Source organism: Pseudorca crassidens, chromosome 7 (genome assembly GCF_039906515.1).
Source record: "Pseudorca crassidens isolate mPseCra1 chromosome 7, mPseCra1.hap1, whole genome shotgun sequence".
In the NCBI taxonomy this organism is placed as follows: Eukaryota; Metazoa; Chordata; class Mammalia; order Artiodactyla; family Delphinidae; genus Pseudorca; species Pseudorca crassidens.
The window spans coordinates 41,325,821-41,337,500 of record NC_090302.1 but is presented as its reverse complement, the minus strand read 5'-3'; the positions used below and the strand labels follow the sequence as shown (position 1 = coordinate 41,337,500).

The following is an 11,680-nucleotide window of genomic DNA, read 5'->3' as shown; positions in this document are numbered from 1 at the left end:
ATCCTAAGGCAAATTATTCTCCAGCTATGAACGTGTGAAACCATATAAGTTATGTGCTTCCAAAATACAGTGGTGGGTTAGACACAGGATGATAGATGTTTCGATTCCAAAAGGGAGAAATCAGAAAGAAGAAAGGAGTACAGACATACTGGAGATTTTCAGGTTTCTTTCCAGACCACCACAATAAAGCGACTATCACAAAAATAAAATGAGTCACATGAATATTTTTGGTTTCCCAATGCATATAAAAGTTATATTGACAATGGTCTGTAGTCTGTTAAGTGTGCAATAGCATTATGTCTTAAAAAACAATGTATATACCTTAATTAAAAAACACTTAATTGCTAAAAAATGCTAACCATCATCTGAGCCTTCAGCGAGTCATAGTCTTTTTTGCTGGTGGACTGTCTTGCCTCAGTAATGACTCCTGCTGATTCATCAGGGTGGTAAGTGATGAAGGCTGGAGTGGCTGTGACAATTTCTTAAAATAAGACAACAATGAAGTTTGCCGCATCTATTGACTCTTCTTTTCATCAACAATTTCCCTGTAGCATGCAGTGCTGTTTGATAGCCCTTTACCCACAGTAGAACTTCTTTCAAAGTTGGAGTTAATCCTCTCAAACCCTGTCACTGCTTTATCAACTAAGTTTTTGTCATATTCTAAATCCTTTGTTGTCATTTCAACAATCTTCACAGCAACTTCACCAGGTGTAGATTTCATCCCAAGAAACCACTTTCTTTGTTTATCCATTAGAAGCAACTCCTCATCCATTCAAGTTTTATCATGAGATTGCAACAATTTAGTCACATCTTCAGGCTCCACTTCTAATTCTAGTTCTCTTGCTTATTCTACCACATCTGTAGTTTTCTCTTACACTGAAGCCTTGCACCCCTCAAAGTCATCCATGAGGGTTGGGATCAACTTCTTCCAAATTCCTGTTGATATTTGGACCTCTTCCCATGAGTCATGAATGTCCTTACTGGCATCTAGAATGGTGAATCCTTTCCAGAAGATTTTCAGTTGACTTTGCCCAGATCCATCAGAGCAATCACTCTCTATGGCAGCTATAGCCTTATGAAATGAATTTCTTAAATAATAAGACTTGAAAGTCACAATTACTCCTTGATTCATGGGCTGGAGGATGGACGTTGTGTTAACAGGCATGAAAACAGGATTAATCTCTTTGTACATCTCCATCAGAGGTCTTGGGTGACCAGGTGCATTGTCAATGGGCAGTAATATTTTGAAAGAAAATTTTTTCTGAGCAGCAGGGCCCCATGGTGGGTTTAAAACATTAAGTAAACCATGTTATAAATAGATGTTCTGTTGTCCAGGCTTTTTTGTTTCATTTCTAGAGCATAGGCAGAGTAGATTTAACATAATTCTTAAGGACCTTAGGATTTTGGGAATGGTAAATGAGCATTAGCTTCAACTTCAAGGGACCAGCTGCATTAGCCCCTAACAAGAGATTCAGCCTGTCCTTTGAAGCTTTGAAGCCAGGCACTGACTTCTCCTCTCTAGTTATCAAAGTCCTAGGTGGCATCTTCCAAAAGAAGGCTGTTTTGTCTACATTGACAATCTATTGTTTAGTGTACCACCCTCATTAATTATCTCAGCTAGATCTTCTGGACAACTTGCCACAGCTTCTACATCAGCATGTGCTGCTTCATCTTGTACTTCTATGTTATGGAAGTGGCTTCTTTCGTTAAAGCTCATGGACCAACCTCTGCCAGCTTCAGACTTTTCTTCTGCAGCTTCCTCACCTCCCTCAGCCTTCATAGAATTCAAGAGAGTTAGGGCCTTGCTCTGGATTAGGCTTTGGCTGAAGGAAATGTTGTGGCTGATTTGATCTCCCATCTAGACCACTGAAACTTTCTTCACATCAGCAGTAAGGCTGTTTCACTTTCTTATCATTTGTGTGTTCACTGGAGTAGCACTTTTAATTTCCTCCAAGAACTTTTCCTTTGCCTTCACAACTTGGCTATAACTGACACAAGAGGCCCAGCTTTCAGTCTGTCTTGGCTTTTGACCTGCCTTCCTCACTAAGCTTAATCGTGTTTAGCTTTTCCATTAAAGTGAGAGACTTTTCACTTGAACACTTAGAGGCCATTTTGGGGTTATTAGTTGGCCTAATTTCAATATTGTTCTGTCTCAGGGAATAGGGAGGCCCAAGAAGTGGGAGAAAGATAGGGGAAAGCCGGTCAGTGGAGTAGTCAGAATACACACAATACTTACTAAGTTCACTGTCTTATGTGGGTACAGTTCATAGCGCCCACAGACAGGATTGTAACATCAAAGTAACTGATCTTAGATCACCATAAGAAATAATAATAATGAAAAAGTCTGAAACATTTTGACAATTACCCAAATGTGACCCAGAGACAGGAAGTGGGTAAGTGTTGTTGGAAAGACGGCACCAATAGACTTGCTGAAGACAGGGTTGCCACAAACCTTCAATTTGCAGAAAAGAAAAAGAATTTTCAAAGTGCAATAAAATGAGGTATGCCTGTAACTGTTCCCAAGTAAGTCCAAACTATAAGGCAAACTCCATGAGATCTTAAGGCTCAGGAATAATCCTCTTTGCTCAATGCTCTGCCCTACTGCCCACAGAGATGGAGGTCCCACCATTTGAACCCACGGGGGTGGTGGTTCTGTCCCCACAGCTTTGCTGGGCAGGAGTTGGGCCCCCAAGACTCTGGGTGGCCCTGCTCCCCACCGGCTTTGGGTGAAGGTTATCTGGTCTGTTGAAAACTAGGCCATGGTCCCCACCCTGCCCTTTTGAAACCAAGGAGACAACCCTGATGATCTCTGAATTGCTTTTGAGATCATTTTTCCGTTGTCCTGGAGAGTAGCTCCTGGCTTCTGTTGAGATGGCTGATCCACGCTAATCTCATCAGATAGTCAGTTGGCCACACCCTTGGTGTTCTCTCCCTCTCATTTTTTTATAACATGGAAAGGCTGAGAACTCCCCAAATCTTTAAGTTCTGCTTCTTTTTTTGCTTAACACTTCCATCTTTTAAGTCATTTCTCTCTTCTCGTATTTTAATGTAAGCGATCAGGAGGAGTCAAGCCACACCTTCAACACTTTGCTTAGAAATAGCTTCAGTTAAATCCAGTTTTATCGCTCACAAGTTTTACCTTCTGTAAAACACCAGAACATGAACACAACTTAGCCAACTTTATAACAAGGATCACCTCTCCTCCAGTTTCTAATAGCACATTTCTCATTTCCATCTGAGATCTCATCAGAATAGCCCTACCATCCATATTTCTTCCAACATTCTGTTCAGGATTACCTAGGTACTCTCCAAGAAGATTGAGGCTTTCTGTACAGCTCATTGCCTTCAAAGGTCTGTTCATGGCAGTGTAGGTTCTTTCTATCATGCACCTCAAAACTCTCCTAGTCGCTACCCATTACCTAGTTGCAAAGCCACTTCACATTTTTAGATATTTGTTACAGCAATACTCCAACTTGTTGTTACCAGTTTCTGTCTTCGTGCATTTGCATTGCTATAACAACAACAACAAACAAAACATAGATTGGTGGCTTATGAAAACAGAAATTTATTTCTCACAGTTCTGGAGAAAGAAGTCCTGTATCAAGGTGCCAGAAGATTTGGTGTTTTTGTGAGAGCCCACTTCCTGGTTCGTAGAGAGGTATTTTTTTGCTGTGTCCTCACATGGCAGAGGGGCAAGGGAGCTCTCTGGGGTCTCTTTTATAGGGACACTAATCCTATTCATAGAGTTCTGCCTTTATGACCTAATCACCTTCCAAAGGCTCTCCCTCCTAATACCATCATATTAGGGATTAGGTTCCAATATATGAATTTTGGAGAGACATAAACATTCAGTCTATAGCATACAGGTATAAGCTCCCCTGGGTGTTTTGGATCCCAGGATGAATCATTCCTTAATTCTATGGATAGTAGAAATGTCCCTTTGTTTCACAATAAATCCATTCATATTCTACTACTACTCACATGGATATCATCCAACCCATAACCAACCTACAGGTAAAACAGTCATAATTGTGCATACTTCTGTAACTCCAAGCTGTGCAGGCTTAAGTAAGATTATAACTCTCATCTGATTGCATTGGTTATATTTCTAACACAATGTTAAATAATAATTCCTGACTTCAAGGAAATGTGCCCATTGAAAACTAGTATTTCCCCATTTAGAGCTAAATTCTATTTCTCTATCTCTATCTATCAATGAATATACTTATAGATAGATTAATCATGTTATAATAGTATTCACAAATTCCATTTTTTATTGAGTTTTTTTTCATCAGGAATTATAGTTAAATTTTGTTGAACTTTTTATCAGCATCTAGAGCTAATTATATGAGCTATCTGTTTGGGCTGTAAATATGGGGAATCTAGGATTTTCTGTATTTGAACTATACCTCCATGAAAAGTACACATGTTCAATGTGCTGTTGGATTCCGTTCGTTAATATTTTATTTAAAATGTTTATATATATTCGTGTAACTTAGATTGTTCTACAGATTTGTGAGGGGGGAGAAGGGGGTAAGCTAAATTTATCAATTCTAAAGCCACTATCTAATTTAATAGGGAAACACTAGAAATACTTTCCTAAAGTCAAGAAAAGGGCAAGAATACTGACTATCTATACTACTATGTAAAAAATTAGAGGTGTGAGAATTGGAAAAGAACTAAAACTATCTCTATTTGTACATGAGATGACAGGATACTTGGAAATCCATGACAATAAATGATAAAAAGAAACAATAAACAAATCACTAAGTAGTATACTTTAAAAGTTAAAATCAAAAACCTTACTATGAATAAACTATGACTGTTTAGAGGATATAATAAAAGAAAAACTCCATCATATAATAGTTACACAATTCTTAGTAATAAAGTTAACATGAAATAGACAAAATCTACAAGAAATAAACTTCAAAATTCTTTGAAGCACACAAAACTAGCCTTGAATAAAGAAAAAGACTTGTTCTTGGTGGGCATCTTACCATTATAAAGATGGTAGTTCTCCCCAAGTTAACATATAAATATAATGCAATTGCAGTAAAACACAAACAGTATTACTTTGTCTTGTTTGGTTTTATTTTGGAGTTAGAGAACATGACTATAAAGTTCACATGGAAAATAAACTTGAAAAGTTACTTGGAAAAGCCCTCAAAAAGAACAACAATAAGGGAGACTCTCTTTATCAGATATTAAAACAAGTTATAAAGTCCCTGTAGTCATAACAGTGTGGTATTGGTTCATGAATAGACAAACACAACAATGAACATGAAAGAGGATATAGAAATGGATCCAGTCTATTTAATTTATAATGAAAGTGTCATCCCAAATTACTGAGAGAAAAAGAAAAGTAGATCCATCCCTCACACCATATACCAGAATGCGCTGCTAATCACTCAGAGCTCTGAATGTGGAGAATGAAATCATATGAGTACTACAGGAAAATTGATGAATTCCTTTATAACCTAGCAACCTAGCTGTGGAGAAAGCATTTCTAGCTAACTGTAAAAAAAAAAAAAGAGAGGGAGAGATAATAACAGAAAAGATTGTAAAATTCAGTTAAATATAAAGTTTAATAAATGACATGGCAAAGAATACTATCAGCAAAATCAAAATACAGGAAAAGTGGCAGGGAGATGGCTCACATCCTGGTGCCTCTGTCCTCTGGCAAGAAAAGACTGTTGTCAGCAACATGACAAATGACATGCCATAAGTATTGTCAAACTTTTTGAGTCTCACTCCTTTTTTTTTTTCCTCCCATAGAGGTTACTACTAGAGATATTTTATTCCTAAACCCGTCAGGTAGTTACACAGCTGTTTGGTTTCTTACATTTCTATAAATTGCACACTTACATTTTATATTTTCTTCTGTATGTGTGTTTCAACAAAATAAACACATTTAAGGAACTATCTTTACATCCTGTATGTCTTGTTAATGAATTACAGTTTCTCTTTTTATTGTTTACTGCCTCAGATATTCAACCAAGTTTCGAATGATTAGTCAGAAAGTCCTGTTGCATAGTGTAAACTTTAACAAAGCAGGATGCAGAACTGTATGTGCATATAAGCCCCACCCTTAAAAATATTCTTATTTAGAAAAAACTGAAAGGAAATACTTTGTAATATTTCCCACACTTTCTATAAAGAATATGTATATCTTTTATAACTGAGAAGAAATGATACATATATATGAATACTAATAAAAGTAACTATAACCTGTGAAATATAGAGCAAATTGCTTCTGAGGTATTAGAATTTGCTTTCTAAAAAAAAGAGAAAGAATTTCCTCATCTGGTCTTCACTCTGTGCTCTTGTAGTTCAAAGAGAGCTGTCTCCCAGAAAGAGAGCAAGAAAAATAAATACTTTCAAATAGCTTTCACTTTAGAAAGTTTTTTTCTCATATATATTGTTCTGTTTCATCATCACAGGTGTTCTCTTAGCTCAGCAGAGCAGAAAATGTACTGATGAAGATTTGATTTAACTCACACCTTATTGGACCTTTATTGGGTTCAGTTCCATTCATTTTCCTAGGCCTTGATATTATCTCATTATTCCTCTCAGCAAACCTATAAAGTAGATGCCATTTTCCCATTTTATGCATGAAGAAACTGAGGATTAAGGAGGTTAAGAATTGTGCCTTAGGTCACACAGCTGCTAACTAGCAGAGCCAGAATTTTGATCTCAATCCGATGCCAAACGCCTTACTCCTTTTGCAATGCTCCTCACTGAGCTGTGACCAGAACGCAGAGCTCCAGATTCCCAATCCTGTATTTTCTCTGTATCGTGCTGACTCCCTGCTGTGCTAAGATAATGCTCTTAGAAACATCTTTAATGGTTGTTTTGACACCTCGTTAAACAGAATTTTGTTCAGACTAAACATTCTTGGCAAGGCAGTGGTTCACCCAAGTGCTTTTTTAATTTTAAAGAGCAATCTAAGCGGAAGCCCTTATTACAGGAGGTGGTGCAGTGAGTGTGCAGTGGAAAGAGAGGTTGGCACAGTCAGTTCAGCTTCAGAATTCCTGCTTTTGCTAACTCACTTTGTAATGACAGGGGGTGCATTTAATAGTTAATCTTGACCGACCTGCCTACCCACCTCGCTACTTCACGCTTCTCTCCCTCCTCCCTGCCCAGGGTTTTGAGTGTAGTTGGTACAATGAACAGTCTTGATGACATACAGTACATAGGAAAGAGATCTATTCTTTCTTCCATCGCTGCCTTCATGCTTGATCTTTTGAACTTTCCTTTCATGTCCCTTGATAACAGCTTAAGCATGTTCCAGAAGGGAATTAGTCACATAAGAAGTCTCACCTTCAAATTTTTAATACTCAAGTATGAAAAAGCTGCCGTCCAGTCTTATAACTTCCGTGTGGTATCCAGTTCAAGGCTTTTCTCTTCCATGCCCTTTGGATACTCTGCCTCTTCCTTCTTTCTGCCTGCTCCCCAATTAGGAGTTAGATAGGGAGGATTCAAGCAAAGAGCCAAAACATTTCACTACCTGGTGCCCTTTCTGGGGCAGCATCCCAATGTTGGCTTCCCCTGGGCAGCTGTGTGAGTTCCTAAGAATGGTTGCTCATTTCACAGGACCCTATTGTGAGTATGTTCTCCAGCTGACACCCTCAGATACCCTCTTCAGCTCCAGGTCCCTGAGAAACTCCCTGCACTCAGTTTGTACTGTTGGAGCCCTCCTGAGTGGAGCAACAGCAAGGTGGCTTAAGGTGGGCCACTTTGTAGGGGCCACTATGGCCCATGGGAAACTCTCACATCTTATCAGAGGTGAGAGTGGAGTCTGCTCCTCCCCTTCTGTCTCATTTCACTCTGCAGTCTTAATCTCCAGTCTCTCTCTCTCCCACTCTCTCTCTTTCTCTCTCTCACATAAAGCAGAAGAAGGCACAGAAAGTCTACCATCTAAGAGATACCTCTCAGGAAATGAGAGGACAGTTTTACCTTCTTGCAAACGTCAATCTCTGCAAATCATTCTCTTGCATACCTCTTCCTTGGCGAATTTGGAGGGGTGAGCCCTCCTCCCCTACTCGTGCCCTAGTTCTCTGACTTAAGACTTTACCATTCCCTCAAATTCTCTGTATGTATCTCTGAAAAGAGGCTTGGAGGAGATAGGCAATAATGGTCACAGTACCAGATTTCCTGCTTTTGTAAGAACTGCAAGGATGTGTTTGAAGTCTTGAGTTGCTCTCTTTAGAATGAGGGGGTACTTGGCATCTGTTACTCTCCATTGAGAAATTCTGACTCAGTTATAAGACAGTGAAAGAGTCCCATTTAACATCTTGTTACTTTAGGATCAACGGATAGTTTTATTTGTTTGTTTGTTTTGTTTTGTTTTGTTTGCAGTACGCGGGCCTCTCACTGTTGTGGCCTCTCCCATTGCGGAGCACAGGCTCCGGAAGCGCAGGCTCAGCGGCCATGGCTCACGGGCCCAGCCGCTCTGCAGCATGTGGTATCTTCCGGAACCAGGGCACGAACCCGTGTCCCCTGCATCGGCAGGCGGACTCTCAACCACTGCGCCACCAGGGAAGCCCCCAACGGATAGTTTTTTATGAAACAATAAAATTGCAGGTGATTGCCACCAGAAAGCATTTCTGTTACCTGTCACCCAAAAGTGATTTGTTCAATGAACATTTATGCATTAAGCATATAATGATGACTACAACTTATTGTTACTCTCCAGGATCCTGCATGGACTATTTCACAAAACCAATCAAAACATCAAAATTAAGTTTATTGAAATGACTCGAGAAATCTACCTAGTTTATGTAATAGCAGAGAGGAAGTATTTAATGGTATCACTAAGGAAAACTATTTTGAGAAATATTAATGCTATAAAATATTGTTACTACAACTAATAATGATAAATATAATGATAATGCTAACATACCGTTACCAGTTATTAAATATTGACCATGGCCAAAAGTAACTGAATGTTTTACCTGTATCATATAGTCATCAAATCATTCTGTATGAGGTAGAGATTCTAATTGTCCTCACTTTACAATGGAAAATAGAAAACTAAGGCTTAGGAAAGAATGAGAGTCTTTTTCAATGTGACAGATCTGTTTTTCTACTATCCCTGTATTCTTAACCATTAGACATTCTTAGCCATTAGGCAACACTGTCTCCTTGAAACCATGGTTTGCAGGCATATTGTGAGGAAGAATGCATGCTTTTTGATAGCAACAGTGTTGAAATAAATAGTACTTAAAAACTATTTTATTTATAATAGAAGTTTTAATGAGAGGTCTAACTGATGACCTGGATGGAAAAGAATGATTAGAACTGGGTCCCCTCCAGCCCTCAACACGTCCTAGCCTCCATTCAAATCTGCTCTTCACAGGCAAGGAGGGTTTGGCTTCCAGAAATTTGCCTTCCATTGTCTGCTTTCTGTTCATTCTAACTGGCTGACAGAGTGGCAGATTCGGAAGCTGAGTTTCTGCTCTTCTTGAACTTTACAAAATGTGAGGTTGCCAGTTACTCTAAGTTGAAAATAGCACCAGTATTTAGCCAAGAGTTTTCAGAATTGGAAAAAGACTCTTTGGGGGTTTTTAGGAGCAAATGAAAAGAGGTAGAATTTTCAATAATGCCTAATAGTAAATAGAACTAAAAAAATGAGACTAATATTTTTAAACATACACATGCAGGGTATGTTAAATTGTATGAATAGTCCCTGTTTTCTTTACTAACTAAAAATAATTTCCCAGAACCTCTGAAAGAGAAAATAGGTACTAAATCTGACTTCCTCGAAATCCTTTGCACTTGAAATTTTATGAAAGTGCTTTATGCAATACTGAATAAGTTGAGTCTTCTAAAAGGGTGGGTTCCATAGCAGAAGGAATACTGTCAGAGTTGCAAATGGCGGATGGTTAAGAGTTATCACTGCCAAAAATTTAATCTAACAATTTAAACTCGCACAGCCCTAGAGGCCAAACATGGAGGGAAATCAGGCTGTGAATCCTGTCTCCTGGAAGAAGTGCTTCTACAGATTCGCAGAATGCTAAAGCTGCAAAGGAATTTAGGATTCCACTACCTTAATCTTTGGCTTTACAGATGAGGAAACTGAGTTACAGAGGGTCTACCTTAATGGCCCAAAGACAACTTGTTTGTGACAGAACCATGAAAAGAACCAAGATCTCATAATTCCTAGCACATCATCAATCCAAAAGAGAACTCTTTCTCCATTTTAACAGGTGTTGACATATATGAACTTAGTGTGTATTACTGCTATGATGTAAACATACCTTGTTCTAGTAAATTCTATAAGCAATGTAGAGGGTTAAATTTTTTTTCAGGACTATGTACAGGACAAAGGGAACATAATACATCTTTCTCCTTTTCTTATTTTTTCTTTCTATATTTGGCATATTTACTAAAAATTATTAGCCTATGGAGAGTTATCAGTATTTAGTTGAAAATTTTACTTTAAATGTCTGTTACACTTAAAACTACTCTGTGTGATGCTACACTGGGGGATACATGGCAATCTACATTTATCCAAACCCACAGAATGTACAACATCAATAGTGAACCCAATGTAAACTACAGGCTTTAAGTGATAATGATGTGTCAGTGTGGGTTCATCAGTTGTAACAAATACACCACCCTGGTGAGGGATGTTGATATTGGGGGAAGCTGTGCATGTGTGGAGGTAGGGGTATCTGTGTACCTTCTGCTCAGTTTTGCTGTGAACCTAAAACTGCTCTAAAAAACAATCTATTTAAAAAGTTTTTAAAAGTCTATTACTCTTGAAATAATTTAATGATGTTTGAAGTGAAAATATCAGTCACAAATGACATTCTGCTGCATATGAGTACAGCAGAATATAAGTACATATAAGTACTTATATTCTGCGTATAAGTACAGAAGCCCTTTACCGTACAAGGGCTTATACTTCAGTAATAAAAAGTATGATAGCACACAGTTTATGGCTGGCACACCAGTTCTGTGTCATTGACACTCTTCTTATCCTGATCTTTCTTATCCACCATATGTAGAGTGTGGCTTTCATTCCCATGGTCATCTCGGTGTCATGCCATGGTGGCCTCACCTCTAGTCTCATATCTGCATTCCAGGCAGGTAGAAAATGAAATCAAGGAAGAACAAGAAATGAGGCATTATTTTAGAAAAGTGAAACTTGCCCTGAAATTGCCTTCATATTTCTGCTTTTAACTTAAACTGTCCAGAACTATGTCTCATTAATAGCCTTCCACATAAAGGAAGCTGAGAAGTGTAGGTTTATGGCTAAGCATATTACTGCCTCTCCTCCCCCAAGAATATAGCTTAGTTATTAAGAAGAAGAGGAGAATGGGTGTTTGGTAGACAAATAGCAGCATTTACCACAAAAGAGAAGCAAATATGGTACTACTGCAGGGTTGAAGAGAATTGTGTAATAATCACCCCAGACTCTCAGATTTAAGTTTTCTTGCTTTATATCCTTGGACTAGTTGCTGAACCTCTCTAAGTATTTTTTACTTCACTTTTAAAGTATAATAATTATGTTAAGAATAATCTTTAGGGTAACTTCAAGAGTTAAAAATTCAGATTATCTATTACAAAGAGCTGCGTGGTCCAATAAAATAACCACTAGCCACACATAGTTATTAAAAGGTGGCTAGTCTGAACTGAGTTGCTGTGCAGTATCAAGTGCTTACACACTTGATAC

The 11,680-nt window shown here is 38.3% G+C and overlaps 1 pseudogene; it reads right to left on the bottom strand.

The window, feature by feature from the left end:
- Positions 1 to 354: 354 nt before the first annotated feature.
- On the bottom strand, positions 355 to 2,111 carry LOC137228343 (tigger transposable element-derived protein 1-like; annotated as a pseudogene).
- Positions 2,112 to 11,680: the final 9,569 nt, after the last annotated feature.